Genomic DNA, 6718 nt, shown 5'->3' on the forward strand with positions numbered 1-6718 from the left:
CGGTGTGAATAAAGAGCAATTAGTCCATTGGTTCATTTACTCTGGGTGTTAAAGTCTGATTATTGCAATCTGTGGGGCGGTAGCCAAACAGGTAGATGGATACAATACGAATTCGACGATGGTGGTTTAAATGATAATAATTATGATTAAATATATTCCAAGTAGCACTTATATATATATATATATATATATATCATATTAAATTTTGTTTAATCCACTTTTATTTATAAAGTTTATTTTTAAATATTTTCGTTAGCCTTTTATAGTATCTTTACTCTGTTTTTTTTCTCTATTCTGTGTTCACCTTTATGCTACTTATAGTACTGATAATGCTAAACCTCAAAATTGTCAGCTTTATGAGTGTTGGAAATCTTTCAAAGCTGTGTTGAATCTAGAGTGCATATATTCGCAATAGCACAAATAATTTGTTTATTTTATTTGATTGTTTAGCGTAAAGCCACACTGAGCTATCTGATGTGTCCATCGCGAGGAATCAAATACTGGATTTTAGCGTTGTAAGTCCGTAAACTCCCCACTGACCCACCAGGTGACAAAGGAATTTGTATAGCAAGCTTTGCGATCATATGAGTGTTTTTTATTGTTAACATTTGTTTTTACATCTTCCCATGATAATAATATATTAATTTCTACTAATTTTATTCGCGTTCAGTTGTTCAATGAAATGATGCCACACTGAAATATTTAAGCTCAATATACGATACAAAAATAATGTGGATAATTTTAAAAAAGCGTGTCTATGGGTCTGGATGTGTGACCGCCATAACTCCAAGAGGAAATAACCTAGAAACCTGTGTTAGGTATTACAATTTCAGATAACCTAAAACTGAGTTAAATTATAATTTAGATTTAGTAGTTAAATAAATGCCGATATATATATCCAATTTTTGATATTTGCCATCAAGTTTGATACCCACAGTTTTCTTTTATCTTTTAGTACAAATATATTTTAAAATACAAACAATAATACAATTTATAATAACGGTTATTAGAAATAGGTATTACAAACAATGGCTTATATGCAAAATGTTTTACAAACTTACAGTCAATTAGGTAATGTTTTCGTAAAAGTACTAATGTCCGATGTGAATCCACTGAAGTTAAATGATTTGTAATGTTCGCACTTTGTAAGTGTTCCTCGTCAAATATCTGTAGTTTTCCGATTGATAAGCGTCATAACAATCATAGTTATAGCTTCCGAAGTTTATAGCCCACTGACTATAGCAAAATATTAATAGATACTCTTTTTTTGGCGCGTCGCGTTGGTTATATTTATAGGCGTGTGGAGGCTTTCTCGAAATTTCAGTTTTACGTAACAATACTGACGCACAAGCGTTTATTTACACACTTATATTGTTGATTTTTACTCTCGAGAATCTTCTACAACTTTGGTGACTAGGCGGGAGTTTTGCAATACATATATAACAGTATAAACTATGTATGTTTCTAAATATAAATTTAATCTAAACAAACGTCGATAGTAAAATAAATATATAATAACAAATTCGTTACAATATGCATTCGTGCATGAGCGTGTGCATCTTTTAATGAGGCAAGCTAGCGAAAAACTACATAGAAAAGAAGTGGTTCCTCATACAACTTCTAATGTATAGAAAAAGCCAGGTTACACTATATTCCAACAATGGCTTTTATGTTACGCTTCTTCGCAATAAATGTTTAACCTAATATTGTTGTTAGTCTATGTGCTGAAAGTATAAAATGAAATTTATAAACTGACTCCTTTTGAAACGAGAAATCAAGCGTGACGTGATGCGACACACACTGGGTTGTATATAGGTTAGACTAGATCACAATGACCCGTTGGGTCAACCACTATTCAAAGGTTATGAAGAATTCAAGCTAATTTCAATATTGCCCCGAAATGAAAGTTTATTTTGAGATAATTCAATTAAATATTTCAACCCATTCGTGTTATTCATAATTCAAGAAAAAGATATTTGATTGTTGACCGGGAGTAAAAGGAAAGACCGTTTAATTTTTCAAAAAAGTGAAGTAAGAAGTTTTGTAAAGAGCGCGAACGGTAGTGTGAATGATTTTTTTTGACTGAGAAAATAAGAAAACACACAAACAAACAATCTCAGAGTTTTAGTAGTATATAGATAGATTCTTCAAGATCTTGTTTTTGTCATCTTACGCCTTTTAATGAAGATGGGAACATTGACAGGGAAATAACATAATAGCCAATGCTCGGCGAAAGGTTTTCGTTTATAAAATTTTGTTGTTGTTCTCGACTTGATTTTTATTTTATTACCTCGTCTCCATAGTTACTACTTGCAAATAGTCAATAATATTGTAGGTCCATTTTATTGTTGTTCTTTCTACGTGCTGTTGTAACACATTTTCATCTCATCATTTAATTTATGTTGTGCATATATTGTTCTATAGAAGATATTTTAAAGTGATTCATCAGGTGGAAAACACAGTTTTATAATAATAGAATGTACGAAAAGTGACCCGAAAAACTGCGCTAAGTCGGTAACCCGCGGCTCAATTTTAACGAAACTTGTTTTATTCTGTTTCTATTCTTATTTCTATTCTACTTGCATTACAAATATGGCGCTATTTTGTGCCGTTTTTGCTGTATTTAATTACAGACAAGCACACACACAAACAAACAAACAATCTCAGAGTTTTAGTAGTATATAGATAACGTTACGTATAGAGGCAGCTATAATTATTTATAATCATTGTTTTATCATCGTACCTTTGCGACGTTTTTATGTTTCTAAGAAATAAAAATGTTTAAAATATTTTTGACTGTTCTTCTAGGATACAATAGGTTCAGAATACACACACTGACATAGTCATCTAGAATATATCAACCTAATATCCCGAGCGAATCCGGGTACTTTCGCTTGTGTATAATATAATAGAATATATAAAGTTTATATGCAAATAACAAATGATGAAGATATCTTATAAATATTTAATCTTAAAGCTACGAGAATCAATATACAGTTTTCAAAGTGTATGATCACTATACTGTTTTCAAAGTAAACGGATGTGATTAGGTTTCTATCAATTTTATTATTTTAAGATATGTGAAGTTTCCAAATCCGCGTATTGCTTAGAAATTTCATATGATTTAACAATGTCACACATACACTACTAAGAATATGTTCTGCAATTAATTTAAAAGAAAACACCGTCATGGAGAGTGAAGAGATGAAAACACATGTGTTTCGCAATTAAGTATAATTTGTAAGGTTAGATGAATATTTGTTTTTTCCTCAATGATTTATATTATTTACTTTAAAGTTGACTGTGTACTTCTAAAATATCTCGAAGAAAGGTCATTTTAAGGGGAATGACTTTTACGCTCCAATAGATGTATACATTGAGCTATTGAAGTTGTACGAACAAATTACATACAATAGACTTCCGATACTATTAGCATTATATGGAAATCCAAATGAATATGCCAATACATATAAAATGTATTTTAAGAATTCAACATACTTGTAACATCAAGTACTTAAAATGCAATATGATTATGAAACATTAATAGTTCACTTACTTCACAATTTCTTTTCATAAAATATAGAAAATGGCGTTCGTGTAAAGTAGCATTCTTTCAAAGGATAAATGGTTCTTTTCATGTTACATAAAACGAATACGTGTTTTGAGAGCACCGAATCTTCGCCGAGATTGCAGAAAAGTTTCCCATTCATATTGAATAAAACTGATCCGAATACAGGGTATTCACTTTCTCTTGTATATGGTCGAAAAATTGAGCTTTTTGCTTAAAAAGGAAATGTTCCGCGCGATTTTCTGAAAGCCAGTAGAAATCCTTTTTGAATCATTTCTTCGTTCTTTTTAAAAGCACACCATTTCTTCGGTCACGTTTGTCCATCAGCGTCTAATGTTATCTTATTTTCTGTGTCCAATTTACTTTAACTACTTTTAAATATTTTGGTCGTACTCCATGCTTCTCATAGTAATGAAATTACACAAACTTTCCATGTCATAAGACTTATATATAAAACAAAATGACGATTTATAAATAGCTGGAACTCTTTAAATTACTTTAATTCGAAGATTCTAGAGATAAGGTGACAGTTTATTTGTTTGACACGTATTAGCCTACGTCTCCGTAAAGTTTTCTTATGATTTAACTGATTAACTTAATTCGAAAACATTCTTTGTCAAAAGATAAAAACCTACATTTAACTTTTCTGTTCTGTTGACACAGTATCACTTGTCACACATCTCTACTCGTTTTAAATGCTTTTTTCCATTATATTTATGTTAATCAGAATTAATTAAGTCGACTAGAGAAATATATTTTTCCTTAATTCTTTTTAATATGTAGACTTACAGTGTATTAATTCTTTCTTTATTGCATACGTATGCTTGAATACGTTTCGTATCTATAACTGTATGAAATGAAACATTTCATGGTTATGAAATATACTATTTGATAAATGTTTAAAATACAATCCGAAAATATTATATATCTAATGTGTACTTTTCCATAAATAACTCAGTTTACAATATTTTGAAAATATTTATTTTATTTCCTTTGTTTCGAGCATGACTTTAAAACAACTTCAATATCATCCACCCTTTTCGAATTACATTTATTCATCGTTACTTTTCAAATATCTTTAACATATCACGTCAAGGCTAATAGTCAAGTACGCCAGTTTCTATTTCATTTTGATTTTTGTTTCTAGATGAAAGTTCTTAATGTTTATATTCGGTCAAAAAATGCTACGTGTGCATTAGGGTGTTTCAAAAATTTCAAATCTCGATTTATGAGAAAGGCACTCAACTATTTCGTTTCTCTTAAAAAAAAGTACTTTGAGTAAAATTTCATCGAATTTAAAGCACATTTAAGGGTTGCTACCATAGAAAATGTTTCTAGCTAAGGAATCAACTACGGATGCTCGAGCCACAGGCTCAGGCTCTCAGTTCAATGCCATTTTTTGTCGAGTGAGGGTGTTTTCCTTTCACTCCATTGTTGAGGTAGATTATATTTCCTGCATTTCCAAGGTTACAATTAAAATTGCTTTGCGCATCAAGCTGACGGTGTTCTATTATACAAGTTTAGGAGCTAGTGACCACAAAAGCTACCATACAGTAATAAGTGATGAAATTGCTCTACGTGCAGGTGCTGACGTTAAAAACGAAATAATGATGTTTGTATTTTGTCATTTAGAAAAGTTTCAACTTCGAGACGATTATCAAGAATTATTAGACCCTACAATTATATTCCTTGGAGGAACACCTGTCAAGGGAATACCCTTCAAAGCTCCAGCAGGTCTTCATCGTGCCAGATGCGTGGACAAACTTATTTATTTCTTCAAAGTATGGATATTCAGGAGTCAACTTAACTTTAACAGCAAAGAGGGGGAAAGGATTAAAAAGATATTTGTATTTTTTTGCTCGATTTTGTACATAGACATGGTTTACAGCAACTACCGTTGTTTCTACTCCTCGGCAAGATCTTGAACTATTGAAAAACCTTGAGTGATATGTGGAAAGGAATGACAAGATATCATCTCTTGCGCTAAAGAAATTTCTGAATCACTTTTGGTATTTATTGGAGAAGCTCATTGCACTTTCATTCTTTCATGATGATGTCCCCGTTGACACTAAGTTTAAAATGGTCGAGCCTTTAGAGAAACGATGTTTTTGTTTGAAATTAAGCACAAAGCTACACAATGGGCTATATTTGCTCTGCCCATCACGGGTATCGAAATCCAGTTTCCGCAGACATACCGGTGTGTCACAGAGAGGCGGAGAAGCAAGGAAATAAGTATCCAATGAAACCTTAAAAGTTAGACTCTTCGGTGCTGATTAAAGAGAAAATTTAGAAGACTTTCTAACACACGCAAATTGTTTGAAATTACTGAGATATCTACACTATTTCTTGAAAAATATGAGAAAGAGTGGCCTAATGATAGCACATATAAACCTGTTAGTGTTAAACACACTGTTCAGTGTATGAAAGTCGTAAATGATACTGCTAAACGAGAAGTAGCATTGATAGAAGAGTGTAACAACGCTCTAACAAATGATGAGAAAATAAAACAATAGCTTCTGCTGGTATTCAAGAAATTCCGAGAAATTGCCCTGATCGACAGAAGTGATCAATCTAAACAAGTTGTAAGAATTTTAAAGAGAAAGTTTTACGTTTGTTTATTTGGGTTTCTGTAACCCTAACACTGAATTGTCGAAATTTTTTTCATGGGTGTTTTTCATTAAAATGAACAAAATCAGAATTATGAAGTGCCCCCCAATAAAAATGTATTTTTTTATAAATAATGTGAATTACCCAAGTGTGCATACAGACTGAACATATGAAATACAAACGCAATAATAGCCTATGCTGTCAAAACTTTATTTTTTATTCTTCAGATTGGATGTAATGATATACAACAAAACTAAATAGTAGCCCTGCAATTCATTTCTTATTTCATTTAAAATTAAATATCTTTCACATAAATATATTTTACCCTTAAAATGTGTCTTAAACATACAGTAAATTACGAATTTGAAACTAGTACATCTTGTCTAATATGCTTCCCATGTAAGTTTGGATAGGGTCAGTAGTTCAGGTATCAAAAACTTTTAGAATGTAAATCTGTGGTTAAAGAAACCGAGATAAATATTTTTCCTAATTCTTTTAAAATGTAGACTTACAGTGTATTCTTTCTTTCTTTATTGCATACGG

Source organism: Limulus polyphemus, unplaced genomic scaffold, assembly GCF_000517525.1.
Source record: "Limulus polyphemus unplaced genomic scaffold, Limulus_polyphemus-2.1.2 Scaffold860, whole genome shotgun sequence".
Lineage (NCBI taxonomy): Eukaryota > Metazoa > Arthropoda > Merostomata > Xiphosura > Limulidae > Limulus > Limulus polyphemus.